The sequence below is a fragment of the Penaeus monodon genome, chromosome 14, assembly GCF_015228065.2.
Source record: "Penaeus monodon isolate SGIC_2016 chromosome 14, NSTDA_Pmon_1, whole genome shotgun sequence".
NCBI lineage: Eukaryota > Metazoa > Arthropoda > Malacostraca > Decapoda > Penaeidae > Penaeus > Penaeus monodon.
Genome location: NC_051399.1, coordinates 51,106,959 through 51,126,258, shown reverse-complemented (window position 1 = coordinate 51,126,258; position 19,300 = coordinate 51,106,959). Strand labels below are relative to the sequence as shown.

The 19,300-nt window shown below is 36.1% G+C and overlaps 6 non-coding genes and 2 pseudogenes across 6 annotated transcripts; 4 read left to right on the top strand and 4 right to left on the bottom strand.

Moving 5' to 3' along the window:
• The first annotated feature begins 395 nt into the window (after nt 1-395).
• On the top strand, nt 396-558 carry LOC119581320. Its single transcript, XR_005229470.1, has one exon. It is a non-coding gene; the product is annotated as a U1 spliceosomal RNA (small nuclear RNA).
• A 1,133-nt stretch (nt 559-1,691) lies between these two features.
• LOC119581404 lies at nt 1,692-1,811 on the bottom strand. Its single transcript, XR_005229541.1, has one exon. It is a non-coding gene; the product is annotated as a U5 spliceosomal RNA (small nuclear RNA).
• A 1,027-nt stretch (nt 1,812-2,838) lies between these two features.
• Nucleotides 2,839-3,041, top strand: LOC119581382. Its single transcript, XR_005229524.1, has one exon. It is a non-coding gene; the product is annotated as a small nucleolar RNA U3 (small nucleolar RNA).
• Nucleotides 3,042-5,372: 2,331 nt separating this feature from the next.
• LOC119581317 lies at nt 5,373-5,534 on the top strand. The gene has a single exon (XR_005229467.1). It is a non-coding gene; the product is annotated as a U1 spliceosomal RNA (small nuclear RNA).
• Nucleotides 5,535-6,848: 1,314 nt separating this feature from the next.
• On the bottom strand, nt 6,849-6,967 carry LOC119581319. Its single transcript, XR_005229469.1, has one exon. It is a non-coding gene; the product is annotated as a 5S ribosomal RNA (ribosomal RNA).
• A 7,040-nt stretch (nt 6,968-14,007) lies between these two features.
• On the bottom strand, nt 14,008-14,126 carry LOC119581432. Its single transcript, XR_005229559.1, has one exon. It is a non-coding gene; the product is annotated as a 5S ribosomal RNA (ribosomal RNA).
• A 2,642-nt stretch (nt 14,127-16,768) lies between these two features.
• Nucleotides 16,769-16,887, top strand: LOC119581296 (annotated as a pseudogene).
• A 1,099-nt stretch (nt 16,888-17,986) lies between these two features.
• LOC119581461 lies at nt 17,987-18,105 on the bottom strand (annotated as a pseudogene).
• Between the last annotated feature and the right edge of the window lie 1,195 nt (nt 18,106-19,300).

The window sequence follows — 19,300 nt, the reverse complement described above, 5'->3', positions numbered from 1 at the left end:
ATTTTCGTAGATTTGTATCCATCTGTATTATGGAGCCTTGATGGGTTACATTAATAAGTGCGAGTGTGTATGTGTGGATTTTCATATATATATATAAAAACTATGAAAATTGCCATAAAATGTCACGGAAATGATTAAAAGTAGAATAATAGAAGTATAGGTGGAAAAAGTTTCTTATTACTAGAATTTACGGTATGATAAGGACAAATTAACATTGAATGAATATCAATTGACCTTTTTGTTCACGAATACTGTTTTGGAATATAGACCTAAGTGTCCTTCACTAGAAGAGTCTTCGTAAAAGAAAAGTCTAACTTGGTATTGTATAAAGTGTTGTAAAGCGCGTGGGGTTCTCAGTGTGAGCGAGCGTGGGTCGGCGCACGGGTTAGGAGAGCATACTTACCTGGCACAGGAGATACCGTGATCACGAAGGCGGTTCTCCCAGGACGAGGCTCACCATTGCACTCCGGTGGGGCTGACCCCTGCGATTAACCCAAATGTGGTTAACTCGAGTGCGCAATTTTTGTTAGCGGGGGACTGCGTTCGCGCTATCCCCCAGTAATTCCATAGGAAACCCAACCTTAAAACTTTACGGAGGCCAAGATTCTTGGATGGCGTTAACAACTCTTAAATAATTTCAGTTTGATATATCCCAGTGAGTTCATATTGATAACGAGAAGAAAAGCTGCCTGGCAATTCCTATTTATACTGGTAAATTATTATGCAACTTTGCATAAATATATTGATCTACATTTTGGTATTGGCTACAGAATATTTGAATGACTGTAGGTGTCCAAAACAGGAAGCATCCCATTGCATACAATGCCATAGAAATGGGTAGTGAAAGGAATTGAAATATTATATAAGTGTAGGTACCAGTAATGTGTTTTGGAAAAATGTACCTTTACATTTATTTAAATGTTCTTTACCTTTTATGAGACTAACTACAGTAATGCGAAATTATGTCATATTAACCTAAGGGATTTTGTTTCGTCAAAAATAATTGAACATAGAAATAACATTTATTTTGAATTATTAATTACGATTTCCCATACACAATTTCTGCTATATAGAATGGGCATATTTGTAATACACTTAGTTGTCCTACGTTTCCTATACCTTAACAGTTATGGATGAACGATTTTCCTGTGGTGAATTATGCCGTGAGAAAATATTCATTATCATATATTTGATAATGAAATGTGTATGTTCACAGAGATTTATATATTTACATATATATAAATGTACATGAATATGTTATGGGAGTTGTATCACGGTAGATCAGTGGTGTGAGAAATGTAAATATTTTTATACAGTAGGTAGACCACTAACGTCTAATGTACGTATGCCTATTTCGGAACCATAGATAATGTTATTGCACATTATTTTATTTGTATACAAGGATAATCCCTTTCACCACCAAGTAGATAAAAATTAGGATGAAGTAAGCTAAGATTAAAACAAAAAATATAGTAACGTTAAATGAATTAGCTCCGAACACCAAACTGTTAGCGTTTTTTAATGGAAATGATGTACTACTGATATAAATGGAAAAACAATTTATGTTTTAGCGAGGATGGAAAGTTGAAAATATATGTAGTCACTAAAACTAATTGAATACATATTCAGACATTCTCCTACTACAAGATTACTATCAGTGAATTATATGTTTACTGCGTTTATGTTGAATTTGAACCCACCGAAGTGGGCTATAGAAAAAATTGAAGTAAGACTCATTGAGTTGTTCCCCTCCACGGAAATCTTTAGTAAAAGGCGAAAGATTTATGCGTTTTGAAGGGAAACCAGAGTTAACAGTATATACTAATTAAGTGAGACCAACAAAGGTAGACTGAGAAGTCGTAGAACGATGAGTAGAAGGACAAAAAGGCATACTTGAAAGAAACACTATTTTTATTTAGCTAATAAGGATTAGCACACACAAAAGTAAATGTGTAGTCATGAATCTACTTTAAAACTAAGTATAAAACCCAAAGGTGGTTTGAAATGACTGAATTTAACAATTGAAATTGAAACATCACATAAGAGGAATGTTGTTTTTTAAATCATAAAACCATCGAGATAACGGTTTTAAAGATACATGAACCTTTTGTTTTCCCATTTTGATTATCTCATAGTACGTAGAAAATGTGCCCCTTTGAATTTCACTGTAGATGCATTGGAATGGGGTAACATGGAAGAAATATGCATTCAGGGGTTCATATAGTTTAGTATAGTCTTTGTGCCACTTTATTTGAGAAGTAAAAATGTCTTATTGTTTTTAAACTGTATAGTATATGCATTACCTTCCCCTATTTTTTGCTGATTAATTTCATCAAATAAATGTAGACAATGAAAATTTTTTTAAAAATAGGCAAATACGTCCACATAGTACGTCATACATATACCAACATATGATTAACAATTGAAATTGAAACCTCGAGATAACAGTTTTAAAGAATCTTAATTTTTATTCCCTTATTAATTATCGTCTAGTACCTAGTAATATGCACGTTTAATTTGATTGGATATGCTTTGGAAACAGGTAATATGAAGATATATCCTTTCATATAGTTAGTATAGTCCCTTGCGCTTTATTGAATTTTTAAATGTTTTGTTGTTTTAAACTATGTATAGAATATGCATTAAGTTTCCCTCATTTTGCTGTGTACATTTTATCAAATAGGTGTAGATAATATAAATATTTTTAAATGGGTAAACTATGTCCACATTTTATATCTTACGTATGCTAACATATGAAGGCGTAAAAAATCCGATGTACTAGAAGAAAGTCTTCAGTAAAATGCAGGCTGTGAGTGAATTTAGAAAGGGAAAAAAAGTATGATCATACTTTATAGGATCACTTCTATAGTGCGATTCCCGGGGTTTTCTCGCCAAGATTCTCGGAATATATTCAACCACGATGAGGGGCTGTTAGTGTAATCCTCTGAGCGGGAAGCGGCTTCAAGTGTTTGCTTGAGAGTTTGATGACGTTCTGACTCGGTTTACGATGTTTAGAGGAGGATCACACAGGCCCGAGTGGGAATATCAGTCCACAAGAAGTATTCTTGAACTTTTGAAGACTCCTGACAAGGAGAAAAAACATCCAATATATAAATTAATGTGATCTCTCTGCTACGACGAATTCAAATTCCAAAACCGAGTGCCTGTAACTAAAGTGTCTCTGCCTTTAATTACTGTAAATATTTCCATGATTTCGAATGGTTTTTAAAACCAAAATTTCTTTATTTTTTCGTATATATATTTACCAGTACAGGCAGAGCTATTAAATATCATAATTATGCTTTGCCAACTATTGATGCCATTATCAGAAATGCCACTGCCACAACCACTGTTAGTGTTCTTACTATTTCAAATAGTAATTACCCTCAAGAGTTGTGTTGTGTAATTCGCAGAGTATACTTGAGTCTTCGTCATGGATGGTATTTCTATTTCTATATAAAATCCATTACTGCGTTACTTCATCTTGTGCACTTAAAAGTTTGTAGAGGCATAGATGTCTCATGGAATGAGAAGGCATGCAGGCCTTTCACGCACTTCGAGTTTAAGGTGATAGTAACATTATTGATTACACAAAATCGTCAACTATTTCACACATTTCATCAGTTAATATCTTCCCAGACACAGTTCTGTAAATCAATCCTTTAGGTATTACGATAACTCCGATCCACTGCTAAGGTAAAGGAAGACCCAAGTAAATTTCCAATTCTCAGACTTCATTTTAATATCGCATGCTTTTAGAAGAAAATGATGTTACTTCACAATATGTTTACATATTGTCCAAGTTGAACTGTATTACTGCACCGATCTCTGGAATGAAGAAACAAATCTGTAAAGCGTCACCCGTTTGTGGAAGCCTTTTCAATACTAGCTATTGAAAGAGGAGCGTATAAATTACATAGTTACTTGATATCTTCCTCAGAGAGATTGGACCAATTACAATTTAATTTCTATGAAAACTATTGTAGATTATGGTTTTGGTGTTTTGTGGGCAAAGAGGGTACATGTCCTTTTATGTACATTTCCATATAAAAATGTGTTAGATATATGTTTCTATATTGCACTGCACTGTAGATAAAGTTAAGGTGTCGCAGGGTAGAAAAGATATCTGTTATTTACAGATGCCTAAGTTGATCTTAATAGTATTGATAATATACCTTTAACACAAGAGTTCATAAAATTCATTAGTATATATCTTGATTATAAGTAGGTACTAGAGACCCGGTTTGACATTGTTCATTTTTATCAGAAATAGTGCATCAGGCACATAATATAATCATAAACGTTTTTACAAAGTTCTGATTAAAATCGTCGGATTGAGTGGATCGGGTTTTGGAGGGTCTTATTACCTGTTGTTGGGATTTTAAGCAATTTTATAATTTAATCGGACTTCAAATTACATGTGAGCAAATACCTTTAGTTTCTCAACCAGCTGTCATAGAACCTCTTTATTAACACATACACACGCACGCCCGTACTAATAAGCGCACACTCACGCGCATGCAAGGTCTATATAAGGTATATATATATATATATATATATATATATATATATATATATATATATATATATATATATATATATATAGACCTTGCTCACATGTCCGCATAATTATGCACGCCGCACTTATAGTGATGCACATGCATAAACATACTGTGTATATATATGTATATATATATATATATATATATATATATATATATATATATATATATATATATATATATATATATATATATAAAGTTATGTGTACATATGTAATTTTGCATAATTGTAAACGTTCACTGAATGTTTACGCAAGTATACCAAAAAAAAAACAAAAAAACGTTTTCTTTGTGGAAAAAAAAGCCATAAAACATTGAAGTAAATTTGACCATACAAACCCTGAGATATTACCGAAGGGTAATATAATTAAAATTTGAATGGTGTATAACAGTGTACATTAAAATCATCTGAATATTACATTTATGCGAACATGTATATCCATCCACCTGTATTAATGGGTGTATGGATGGATTTGATGATATATGTGTGTGTATGTGCAGCCACACACATGTATATTTACGAACATTGGCTAAAAAAATGTTACGGAGATGCTAAAAGTCGTTTAGTATGAAATGAATACCACAAAAATCTTATTTATTCTACGATATGTAATGGATAGTTTCAAATTTAATGCCTTGCAAGTGAACGCTTCTGTTTCTAACCATAGTTTCAAAATATAATTATAAGTGTGATTTACTAGGAGTATCTTGAGAAAACTAAAGTCAAAGTACATATTTGTATAAAGTGTTGTAGAGCGCGTAGGGTTTTCAGTATGGGTGAGAGTGGGTTGGCGCGTGGGTCGGTTAAGCATACTTACCTGGCACAGGAGATACCGTGATCACGAAGGCGGTTCTCCCAGGGCGAGGCTCACCATTGCACTCCGGTGGTGCTGACCCCTGCGATTAACCAAATGTGGTTAACTCGAGTGCGCAATTTTTGTTAGTGGGGGACTGCGTTCGCGCTATCCCCCTTATAAGATGTCATTTTTACAGAAAAGTGTTCTAGGTCCTCAGGTCTTTAATGTTTTTGATTGCATATATTTCGTTAGTTTGTCAAACCAGATGACCCGTTCGAGGATATTTCTGTATTTCGTAAATGTTTTAAAGTATCGAAATGCAGAAGGAAATCTCATTTCAATAGCATGGTAGTCTGCACTGGTGCTGCTATTTTTGTTGGTATTGCCCATTATATTAATTGTTTATTTGTATCATGATTATTAGTATTTATCATTATCATCACCATTATTAGTATTTTTTAGCATATGGATATTGCTGCTATCAACATTATCATTATGATTGTAATAAAAATAATAATGGCAGAAATTGTAATCCTATCAAAAAATATGCTAATTGGTGAATTATTAATTAGATTAAATAAATATGGAAATAATCGTGATCATGGCCAGCTTAATTATATCAGTAATTACGATAATGGTGATCCAAACGACAATTATAACAAAACCAATTATAGACAGGGAAGACTTTGATTATTGTGTATCAATGTCGTAGACATGTTTTTAAAAAATCTAACTGTCACTACCTTACTATGCAATTTCTTGTGCTTTTTCATATATTTTCTATGTCTGCTTTATCTAGCGCTGAGACAGGACCAAATGTGTTGTATGCTGTGTTTGTTCTTGTTAACCTTATATATAATTTACTGATTTCATGGCTATCTGCCTGAAAAAAGACACGTCTGGTGTTCCCAGGCGATCACCAATCCGAATACTTACTGTCATTGGCGATTGAATTGGCAGTTTGTATAGTTATGGCATATACATTTCAGTTTTCATTTGGGCTCACTGGTTACTAAGATCATACACAGACGACACAGCCATTTTTTTAACTTTTTCGGCCCATACAAAGCTTCAAACTGCTGCAAAACATTTTGATAAAACTTAATGTTTTTTTCTTTTTTCTTTCCTCTTTTTTAAAGACGTATCTTTATTACAATAATTTTATACTTATTGTTTTTGTAGATATCATTACTATTATGATTATTACTAACAAAATTAATATAATTATTACAGCTTCAAGAACTGCCGCGGAAATCTGTTTAGTATCAGAAAATTAATGATTAGAATACAGAATTGCATTTATTTTAGTTACCTCTTGGGATTATCCTATTCGTTTTCTGTGTATCCTTCTTCCTCTCTCCGGCGGTGATGACTTTTACTGTAATTTCTATGGACTGAAGTATAATTTCAAGTGATTTCTTTATTTAATATAAGAATAGCTGGTATAGTTTCTATAAAATTGTATAACACATTAGCATATATAATAGAATGCCAACAGCATCTGGTGTTCCCAAGCGGTCACCCATCCAAGTACTGACCAGACCCAACTTTGCTTAACTTCGCTGTTCGGACGAGAAGCGGTGCTTTCAACGTGGTATGATCGTTGGCAGGGGTAGATGAACATTAAACACATTTCTATCGTTCTTCATGCATCATTTAAATGGAATGTATCTTTTGTTTTTGCATTAAACTTCATTGCCATTACATTCTAAGCTGTGACGGTGTGTGAAGGGAGACACACTACATGCCCTTATAAGGTGATTCCCAACGAACGGTTCACCATAAATTAAATTGTACCAGTCCGAATGTACACACGGCAAAGATTTAAAATCATAAAGGTACACATTATATTTATATATTATTATCGCCATCACTATACCTTTTTTGCTTATCATTATTCTCATGATATGATCTAATGGATCTACTATCAATTATTAATTTTTTTTTTTGTTTTTTTTTTTTTTTTTTTTTTTTTTTTTTTTTTGATTTCTTGCTATCCACCAGCGGCATGTGGCCAGGTTATTAACCATGGATCCTATTTATTCCTGTCAGTCTATATAAGGTCCATAAGTTTGTCTCCCTTAAAAAGTGATTACTTTATTGATATTCCTCTCATCATCTGATATGATGTTTGCTAATGTAAAGTCTTTATTTTTTTTTGTTGGAAATAATTTTTTTTTCAGTTGTTGTCTATAGTTTGTGTATCTATTGCAGTTATGAGATATGGTTGATGGGAAGGTTGGTGTTACATTGGGGTCACCGTGGAGGGAAATTCTTTTCTATGTAGTGATGAGGTGTGTCCAATCTGTGCGTTGACCCTAAGGCCGGGCACACCACCTCCTCCCTTTTTCTTTTCGATTGGCTGTCCCCCACGGTTCTATTGTAGGGTGATTTGCTTGTGAGTTGGAGGCTGGTCCACTCCTTTGCCACAGGAGTGTATTTTTTGCTTTATAAGAGACACAAAACACCTGAGATCTGTACGACTATGCTAAGGTCCAATATCAGTTGACACGTCTAATTTTGTCACTCTGTCTTGCTATGGATACCGAGTGGCCTGTACCCATATTAGCTTGATTGATTATTGGCACCATGTAGCTTAAGATGATATTACCCCAGAAGTTCATTTTTGGTGTTTCTAATGATTTAATGGCTTTAAGTGAACTAATGGAATCAGAAAAAAAATAACTATTCTAGCGTGGGTCGCGATAGTGGCCAAATCATGGCTTTATCAATGGCAAAAGTTCAGCAAGAAAGTTCGATGTAGATTCGGCAGTCCCTGAACTTTAGTTCACATTCAGTCGAACCATACGCCCGCACCCTACACACTCTTCTTGTCTTGGAGCCGTCGGTATATAATGAAAAAAGGGAGATGTTTTAATAAGGATCTCTCCGAACCGCTGGCGTACTCCACCTCCGCGCCATGCCTTAGCTGATGGAAGCCAAGCTTCCATGAATGGAAAAATTGGGAGTTTCCCATGGCCTATATTTGTGACTGAAACCAGGGTATCGATGTATAGAGATCTATACCGACTTTCTCGACGGGTCGTGGAGTCTCGTAGCAAAGGGCCTAATGCCACTATTCCATTAGGTGGCTCGGGACTCTAGCCACCTTTGGCGCATGCTCAGGCTAACTTGTGACCGGAGGGCGTCTGAGTCGGAGGGAGTACTCCTGACTCCACCTCAAGACGCTCGATTCCGCGTGCACTTCAGGGCTCCAAGACCACACACGCAAACAGGCATTCCTGCACAGCATCCAATCCTTTCAAACTTGTTCTCATGCCGACAACACGATTGATCCATATCTACTTTAGACCTAATCAGTGCTTTAATTTTACCATAGCAAGACTGTCATTCAGCTGCACCATTTACTACCAGAAAATGCACTTTCATAATTTAGTGCTTCTTGTGACATTTCATTCTTCTGACGCATTGTGGTCTTTCAATTTAGTCTAACTATCAAATGTAGACCTAAAATTTAGCAGAATTTTGAATAGGTATTGGGTGGTTGTCTAGAGTTAGCCGGATGTTCGGCTTTCTCCGACGTGAAAAATTACCCCAAATACTCTTTCGAATGGAAAACCTTAAAACCCCACTGGAGGCCCCAGTGATGAATCATAATCCATTGTGCCAGTTGAATACGATTTGCTGAGAATTTCTGCATTATTGGCTGGAGTGCCGATAATGGCCAATCATCAGCGTACAGTGAGTATTTAAGATTCCGAGGATGAGCGGGTAAGATGTCATGATCATACATAGAATATGTTGGTGACAAGACCTTCCTTGGGGACCCCGTTTGCCTGGACAAATGTCCGAAAAGTGACATGTGTCCGGAAATAATTTGACAGCAAAGTTCTGTCAGAAATAAATTTTTGAATAAAACAAGGTAAGTTTCCACGTAATCCAAAGCAAAAGTTTTCTGAGTAGGCCCACGCCCATGTCGTGTCGTAGGCCTTTTTCTATATCTAAAAAATATGAATCAAAAATCCTTTTTTGGCAATGGCCTCTTGATATGAACTGTCCCATCTTTACTAGCGATCTAGAAGTTTGGCGTCCCTGCGGAAGCGCACTGCTCGTCACTAGTAATTACTGGTAATTAAAAAAAAATGCACGATAGGCTACTGTTAACATTCGTTCCTGACCTTGCATAAAGCAATAACTTGTCAACGCATTGGGCGGTAGGAGATGGCAAGTCTGGGATTAACCCCCCCTTTCAATATGGGATGATGTGGGCAAAGTCCATGAGTTTGGAAAAGTGTGGCTTTTCCAAATTTCATGTACACTTTTCTAGCACCTTAATCATGTCTCATGATTAAGAGGCTTCGTCATCTCATATCGAAATCTCATCGGGGCCTGGGGATGTCCTCTACAGGCTTCTAGGGCTCGGACAAAGCTCACCATTGTAAGATCTTATTGTTCAAAGTCCATCTCTGTGGCAAGTTTGAATTGGGTTGCGCTCAGCCTCTTCTTGATGGTCTAGGAAGGTGGATGGTATTAGCTGGCTGCACTTGGTATGAGAGACTGCCTGGCGAGTGCATTGCAATGTCTCTAGGTGAATCGAATTAGTGCCTCTTCAATGATGTTTCTTGATTTTGATAGTATGTTTTTTTTCTTATTGATTTTATTAATATGGACCAAACCTCTGATATTTTGGTGTTTCTGTTTATTGTAGAAGACAAAGCTCCGCCAGGAGTCTCTTTTTGCTTGTCTTTATTATTCTACGAGCCCTAGCTCTTGCTTGTTTTGTAATTTGCAAAAGTTCTCATTAGTGATTTATTTTTTGAAAGCCTGTAGGCCTTATTGCGTCGGCACGCGCCCTGCGGCAATCTGGTGGTCCATCATGGAACTCTATGCTTAACTCTATCTGTCGAAGTTTTTAGGAATGGTAGCAATGCTGCGTTCTTATCGATTTTGATATTGTTTCCTTGTTATCATCAATGGTTTCTCCAACAGTTCGGCACTTGACGCTCCTTGTGAAGGAAGGCGACCCAGTCTGCTCGTTTTAAAACGTTCATTTCCGGCGCTGAAGCGTTCTCACTGGTCGCATGAAATATTTAATCAAAATATGAAGATTCGCTTCCCAAAGAGTCTCATGGTGTGCCACAGGCACTTGGCTGCTATTGATGAAGAACCAGTGATAAGTCAATAAGCTCAATTACCGGTATTATCGTCCACCCGCGTCGGACTACCATCAGTCAGAGGACAGATCAGACTCCTTAAGCACTTAACTACTTGCTCCCTCTACCATCCACCCGCAGGGAACCCCATAACGGATGATGAGTCATTAAAATCAGCTAAAATTCTTTATTTTTGTGCAGACGTTCCTGAGAGCAAAGAAGCTCCATCATGGCTATCACTCATCAGGTGGACATAAAGTGAAAATAAGCCCAGATACGTGCCATTAATTTTTACTTTGCAATGCGACAACTCCACAGTAATCAATAGTCACTTCTGTAACAGGGAGGCTTTTTGGTGGTGTACATGGCGACTCCCCTCCACCCCTACCCTCACGATCTTCCTACATAAATGGTAGTTTCCTCAGCGAACGAGCCTCGTTAAGAGACGAGGTGTGTTAAGTGCGTTTTTTTTTCTTGTAGAACTAGAATATCGGGAGCATAGGACGATGCTAATAATTTAAGTCTTTACTTTAGATTCTAAGACTTCGACAGTTCCTTGTATAAATGGGTCGACGGAGATACGTTTTATGGGGTTTTGGAAGTGCCTTGTCCCCACCTTTTTTTTGTCTTCATTTGTTGGGAGGGAGGACCGCCTCCTCTCCCTCTGGCTTCCGCGGGACCTCTCTCGGGATGGTTTGGAGACGAAGCCTCCTGTCCTGCACCTCCTGGTGAGGGAGACCTGACAGATTCGATCTGCTTCTCTCACGAGAACCGTCGCGTCCTGACGAATCCTCACATGAGTAGCCCTCGGACGGGAAGGGGTGGCGTCCGCTGTGATTCAGTATCATCCTCCTTATGATGTTTTAGAACTGGGTTGAATGCAGTCATTTGATCAACCAATTTTGGTCAGGTGAATATACTTTATATTTAATTCTTTAACGGTCTGTTTAAGTTCAGCAATTTCTTTACTCCTAGCTGCAAGCTGTTGACTGACATTACTTTGCAACTGGGGTGGTGTTAGTTACTGCTTCAGCTAGGAGTATCCGGTTTGTGTGTCAACTTTCACTTTCCTCTTAGCTTTCAGAATAACTAACTTCATGCTTCTCATATATGCTATGTTCTCGGTTTTCCTTCTTCAGATGCTACACTCAGACGATCCTGTACTGATGGGGACTCCAAATAGCACATTTGGAAATCTGGCTAGTAACAGTAATGGTGTCATGGGCCTTCAGCCCATTTACGCATACAATTTACTTGATCTACTCATGACTCTTAATGAGGTGTGTCCGAATTTTTGGCATCTGTTACAATGCATTGGCTTTTGGATATAAGGTCTTCTTGAACCCGTTTCAAACCGACATTGACATTTCTGGGAATTTTATTCAAAGTAAGGGTCAAAAAAAAAAGTCCATTTTCGTTCGCAACATTCCTCCTTCTTGGTCACAATGAACGGCCACTACGTCTTGGTCCTTCCATGCTCTCAAGAATTCACTTTCTTCCATCGTCCTCAAATCCCTTTGAAAGATTAACTCCCTTACAGGTATTTGGGCCAATAGGAATAGTTTTACTTTAACTCGAAGATCATGAATTTGCGTCAGCTTAAGTAAAATCCTTAATCTGGAGTTGAATTGTAACTTTACAAGGCTTCCATCTCGCAATTTTTTGACAAAATCAAATCGGGCACGGGGGGGGCCCCTTGCCCATCAAGGACCTGTTTGATGAATCAGCAGGGGTTCACGTTCAACAGCGATTGATTTTCATTCACATTTTACATTCGCGAACCTTGCATTCCTCGGTGGGGATTTTGAAGTGGTCTTCTCGTTTTGGTCGTTAGTGGGTTCCGTTGTTCAGGTCGATTTTGTCAAGGAGTGGTCGGATCGCCCCTCCTCCTTTAGGAAGGAGAAGGTAGCCGGGGATCATTCATTCTGGGCATCAGACCAGTCCGACCCCTTTGCTCAAATCGTCTCCTGAAGGGATTTGAAAGAACTCTTTAACTTTTGGTATCACCCTAACAGCATAGCTAGAGAGAGTAAATCATATTTCGTCCTCTAACCCCCCAGTGGAGCATGGTTGCGTTCTCCAGTACCACAGAGAGGATGAGTTATGTGGAGGCCACTCCCTTACCGCCGAACTTTATGCCTATGCGAAAGGACGGTAAGTCCGGTGCCCACCCCCCAGGCGAATACGGGAGCCCACAAAGGGACTCCGGTGAGGCTCAGGGGAAGTCAACATGAAAGAAGGAAAATTTTAGAAATGAGAAAAAGTGCGCCAAAGCGCCCCAACTACTGGCCTCCCTACTCCAGGGGTCAATGCCCGTAGGGGCTACCCTGGTGTAGAAGAGGCTGCGGGTCTGAGTGGGGTGCTTGACTACGCTACTTTAGTCCCCTTCGTGTCCTGCAAACAAGAGCACTGAGGTGCTGCAAAGCACAAAAAGTTCTGTAATTACAGGATTTTACTTTACTTTTATTTACGTTAGCACTCAGGAACACAATCAGCGAGACGGAGAGGGCCCGGCTCCAGGGTAGCTCTTGTGGCACAAGACTGATTTTTTGTTGTTTTACTGGAGTTTACCAGGTGTTCGCTGCCAAAGCTGAACACGAGTGAAGAATTATTACTGTAAATCACAAATGATCATGTCATTACTACTGCTGACATATTATAGGTAGGAATTATTGTATTGGGTAATCCTACCACTATATTATTAGTTTGGTTAGTTATCAATTATGTCAGATTAATGTAGTAGTCATGGCAAGAAAATACGAGCATTATGATATGGACATCTGATGATAGTAATATTTACAACAAAACCAGTTACGGATAGGGAAAATAGATTAAGGTCGTGGACATACTCTGTCACTTATCTTGATATGTAGTTTCCTGTTGTGCAAGTTTTTGTTTTTGGAATATTAGCATTTAACATATCTGCTTTGTTTATCTGCTTTCTCTGGCGCGGAAACTCTTATGAAATGTATTATGTTAATACCCATATACAATTCAGTTTTTATTTAGTCTTCCTAGGAATTCCAATTACTTGCCATCCAGTTACACCTACATTCATCAGTCACAAAAGCCAACGCAAAGGAAGGAAATCTCACATGTTTTCACTGGTTAATAAAATCGTACACTGACAACACAGGCTCTGAAACTCCACGAGGAATGGTATAGAGCCAAAGCTTCAAAACTACTGCCAGATATATTGCTGGAAATTGATCGTGAATGTTTTCTTTATTATTAAAATGATTTCATTCATATTTTTATATCCATCATTACTAATGATTATTGATAAAACAGTCATTATCACTTTAATTTACTTTAGTTATACCCCCATCCATTTTCTTTATTCTCTCTAAATTCGCCTCCAATGACTTTTACTCTATTTCGTTTAAATTAAAGTATAATTTCATTGGATTTCTTGATACAAGTATGAGAAGAGCTGTTAAAAGTGGCAAAGAAAATGCATATGTTTAGCATTTTATTATATATGCTAAACATATACATTTCTTATATAATATATAATAAATATGCATAATAAAATGCCAACAGCATCTGGTGTTCCCAGGCGGTCACCCATCCAAGTACTGACCAGACCCAACGTTGCTTAACTTCGTTGATCGGACGAGAACCGGTGCTTTCAACGTGGTATGATCGTTGACAAAGTTTTATTTAACGTTAGCCACTTTTCTGTCGTGCTCGTCATTTTTATACATCCTAATATAATGTATATTTTAGTTTTGCATCAAACTTCATGACAATGACATTCCAATCAGAACATTGAGATCTTTTCCATAATGTAAACATCAGTCACAATCGACCACTATCGGGAGTATTGGCAATTCTATTGTCACCAGTTTTTTGCACCTGCTGTAAGCTTTTACTAGTTGAGCTGTGCAACTTTGTAAAGAATACAAGGTGTACAAGTAATGATAAGAAATTGAGTAATGATATTTTATATGTTTTTAATGTGTACTCATTCTACTGCATCTCTTGCACAGAGATAACGATATAGCTAACCATAAGCAAAATACCATTTATTGAATCTTAAACTTTGAGTGCTTTCATAAACATTTTTGCCGCTATTGTTCTTGTTATTATCATTTTTTGTGTATTTGTTTCGTTATGATTATACTAGCATTTTCAATATTATTCTCATCATCGCTATTATTGTTATTAGATTAATGATAATAACTGTCAATAACATAGTCGTTGTTGTCATGGTAATGTTAATAATAACGCTACTTAAAGTAAATATAAATCATAATTACATCATATCAAAGATACTGGTGATAATATTATTGATCATAATTCGAACAAAATGTAGTATCATTGTTGATAATGATTACCCTACATAACGATGATAATTAGTGAATTAATATTTCGACAAAATGAAATATAGGAAATCATGGTAATATACTAGTCTCTTGGTAAAATAATACTACTAACCCGCATAAAGAAGTTATATATTTAGGCCCACTTATATGTATTTAAAGATCATACAATTACGAACATTTGTTTTACAGTGGTTTAGCCTTTTTGTGGCAGAGTATTCTCGACTCCCCACCCACAATGGGTTCCTTATCCTCAGAAGTTATTTTCCCTCGTGTGTGAGCAATTTAAAGAGTGGCTATGCGAAAGGGCTCTAGTAAAAAAAAAAAAGCTAGGATGCGACTGATAAACTGAACGAATGCACCGTGCTAATAGACTGTCTGATACAGGTGTTACGTGTTGATGGTCAAAATACTTAGTAAAAAAAAAAAACATACTAGATTTAATTGAGGTAAAAAAAGACAAGATTTATGGATTTTTTATTAACCCAAAAAAAAAGAAACTCAGGTCACAGTGAAAATTATGGACCTACGTTAGAAAACTCAGGATTGGCAACAATGATTAGAAATTTGTTTTATATAGCTTATTATGTAGGAATCGGTGATGAAAAGACAAAAATATGACGAGTATTGTTAAAGTTACAATTGCAAACAGGATTTGAATCCCCAAAACACCATTCCTGTGATTAGTTAATCTTTATCATATATCTCTAGTAGTATATTTACGGAAAAGGGGAAACATCATGAGTAATCATCGCAGTTCCAGTTTGCATAAATGAATAGTTTACCCTAAATTAGATTTGCTTGCCTTAGTGATCATGTGTTACTGCATGGCAAGTAAAGGGAAATTTCCAACAAAAGGGAGAAAAAATCAACAGTGTAGATAGTTATTTTATGTCACCCAAACATTCGAAAAACTTTTTTGGGATTTTATTATATATATGCTATATTGCCATACATATTTGGCCTAAAAAACTCAATGAAATTATGCTTCAGTCAACAGCAAAACAGTAAAAGCAAATTTACCGTTGCAAAGAGGGAGAAGGATAGAACGAATTTAGTAGTAAACGCATGAATATAATAGTAATAATATAAAATACTGATATCTGCAAAAGAACAGTGAAAAAAAATGATAGAAATAAAGATAATATCAATATCCAAGAAAGCAAATTAAATTTTCAAAAAATCGCGGCTATAGTTTCATTATTGGATTGTTATACAAAAGTATATTTCTTGTATATATATATGTAAGAATGTCTTTTTGCCTTTCCCCAAGTTTTTGAGCAATAGTTGCAAACCATGAATTCTTTTATAGAGTATTATGGCACAAAAGAGTGATAGAAGTCTAGCAGAATTTGGTAAATCATTAACCATTATTGCATTTACTCCCTTAAGTGTTGGACTGTGGTGATGTTAGTATGAATCTCACTGATGTGACTCTGATGCCATGGCATTGAAATTTGCAAATGGTATGTAAAGAGTAAGCAGTGATGATGTTGATAGTAGTTATAACCCATTCTAAAAGGATTGATAAATGATGGTGATAATGATGATAAAATTACTAGTAATAACCATTTTACAAATATTGATATTTTGAAGACTGATAATACCAACAAAAAATAATACGATAACAGCAAGAAGTGCCCGAAATATGGTTGCATGTGTACACAGATTTATAACCGTATTGAGGATCATTTTACTCAATATCTTCTGTATGACTTGTATATCGTACATTTTTTTACACAGTTGCACAGCTCAAAAATGAGTAAAAGGCTCACGACAGGTGCTTTAAAGTGGTAACAATTGTCTGTACTCTAACAGTGATGATTGATGCACGGTGGAGCAGATCCGAGTGATTAGACTGGAATGTCGTTTTAATGAAGTTTGATGCAACAACAAAAGATAAATGATGTTAATATGTATGAAAAATCTGTGAGCACTGACGTAAAGCTGATTAACGTTTTAAGTTGTACGCCAACGATCAAACCACGATGAAAACACCGCTTGTCGTCCGATCAGCGAACTGAAACAACGTTGGGTCTGGTGAGTACTTGGATGGGTGACCGCTTGGGAACACCAGATGCTGTTGGCGTTTTATTATATATGCATTTCTCAAGAGTTTACAGCAGGTATAATTGTGTTTGCATAAAGATATCAATAGAAATTATGTTTCAAGCAATAGCGAACCGTATTAGTAAATTATTAGATGCTATTGGCATTATGTTATACTTTTTACATTATGTTTTTCTACAAGCCATTCCCTTCCGTGCGCTAGTATAACTTATTACCCTAAGCGGCAAACAAGCACAAACACAAGCATTCAGCACAACATTAGGTCCAGTCTAAGCGCCATAGAAAGATATAGAAAATTTTCCGAACAAAAACTTGCACAATAGGAAAGTACATCTTTAAAAAGGGACCTCAAGCTTAATAACATGTCCGTGGCGATAAGGCACAATAAACTAGTTATCCATATCCGTAATTGGTTTTATTATGTTTATCATTATGTTCATGGTCACCATGTTAGTTTATCTATTATCATAATCATTCTCTTTAATTTCATTTGAGTTGGAATTAGCTATATGACCGAGAGTGGTCGATTGTTATTAATGCATATAATATGGAGCAGATCTCAGTGATATCGTGCAGATATCGTTATTATTATTGTTATTTTATTATTATTTATTATTATTATTATTATTATTATTATTATTATTATTAATGCAGTCACCACTAAATTGCTTCCATCTGTTTCTGTCTATCCTTCCGATCTTTGCAACGGTAAATTTACTTTTACTGTTTTACTACTGATTGAAATATAAGTTCTTTATGCAAATGCATGAGGAGCTGCTGTTAACTCTTGAAAAAAACATTACACATACAGCATATATAACAATATGACAAAAGCATCTGGAAATTTTTATCACCGATTCATACACAAAAAAAGCGCTATAAAGCAAACTCTTAATCAGTGTTGTCAATCCTGAGTTTTCTAACCGAGATCTGGGATTTTTCACACTGATCTGAGTTTCTGTTATTTTTAATACGGCCATCAATCTATTTTTTGTGTTTGTTTTTAAATCTCAAATAATATAGTATGTACCTTTCGTATTAAGCAGTATGTCGAAGAATACATTGAAAACACCACTGACCATTAAATATGGCAAACATATATAGCATATATAATAAAATGTCAACAGCATCTGGTGTTCCCAGGCGAACATCCATCCAAGTACTGACCAGACCCAACGTTGCTTAACTTCGGTGATCGGACGAGAAGTGGTGCTTTCAACGTGGTATGATCGTTGGCAGAGGAAGATGAACATTAAACACATTTCTGTTGTTTTTCATGCATCGTTTAAATAGAATGTATCTTTTGTTTGTGCGTTAAAATATAATGGTATTGCATTCTAGCTGTGACGAGTGTGTGAAGAGACACACACTACCTGCTCATGAAAGGTGAATTCCAAACGAGCGATTCACCAATAAATGTATATTGTACAACTCAGGAATATAGTCAACATATACAAAGATATGAAATTAATAAATGTTAACAATAGATTCATATAATTATTATCACCATCACTATAACCTATTTTATATTTGTGCATTTATGGTACATATTTCTTGCACAGAGTTAAATGATATAGCTAACCATAAGCAGTAATGGCGATTATTATTCAATCTTAAGTGCTTTCATATAACACTTTTCCCGCTATTGTTGTTGAGTACTTTAGTTGTATTTGTATTGTTATGTTTATTACTAATATTTTCATTATTATTGTTATTAGTCTACAGTTAGTGCCGTCAACATAGTCATTGTTGTCATGGCCATGGTAATAATGATGCTACTATAATAATTAATGTAATTATTTTAGCATCATATCAAAGATACTGTGATAATGTTACTGATGACAATTTGAACGAAATGTAAACAGTATTAATGTTGGTAATGATAATGATTATCCTACCAATAACGATGATGATTAGGAAATTATTAATTCAATGAAATTAATGTTAGTAATCATGGTAAGAAATAACAGTAATGGTGACCGTGGCCATCTTATTCATAATGATACTCATAGTAGATTACACTAGTAGATTGTTGTGCTTCAATGCTTGATTGTAAAGAAGGAGAACTCTATAGCGGAATATTTAATATCTGACAAAAATACAGAATTCTGCGCATGAATTTTCAGGTTTGTTTCAGCACTTCCTTAGACTAAAATATTTTCACTCTGAACTTAATCTGCCAATTTGATAACTTATTCGTTGGCGCAAACCAGATCAGAATTTCTGGACCGAGTTGAAGAGTTGGGCCGATATAAAATTATTTTACAAGCACGCACTCACACGGACGAACACACGCACGCGCGCGCACGCACACACACACACACACACCAACTCGCATAGGCTGCGCGCGCGCGCTCAAACTCATACACATATAATCGCATAAACGCACGAACGCACACATATAATCACACATACGCGCCGGCACAAACAAA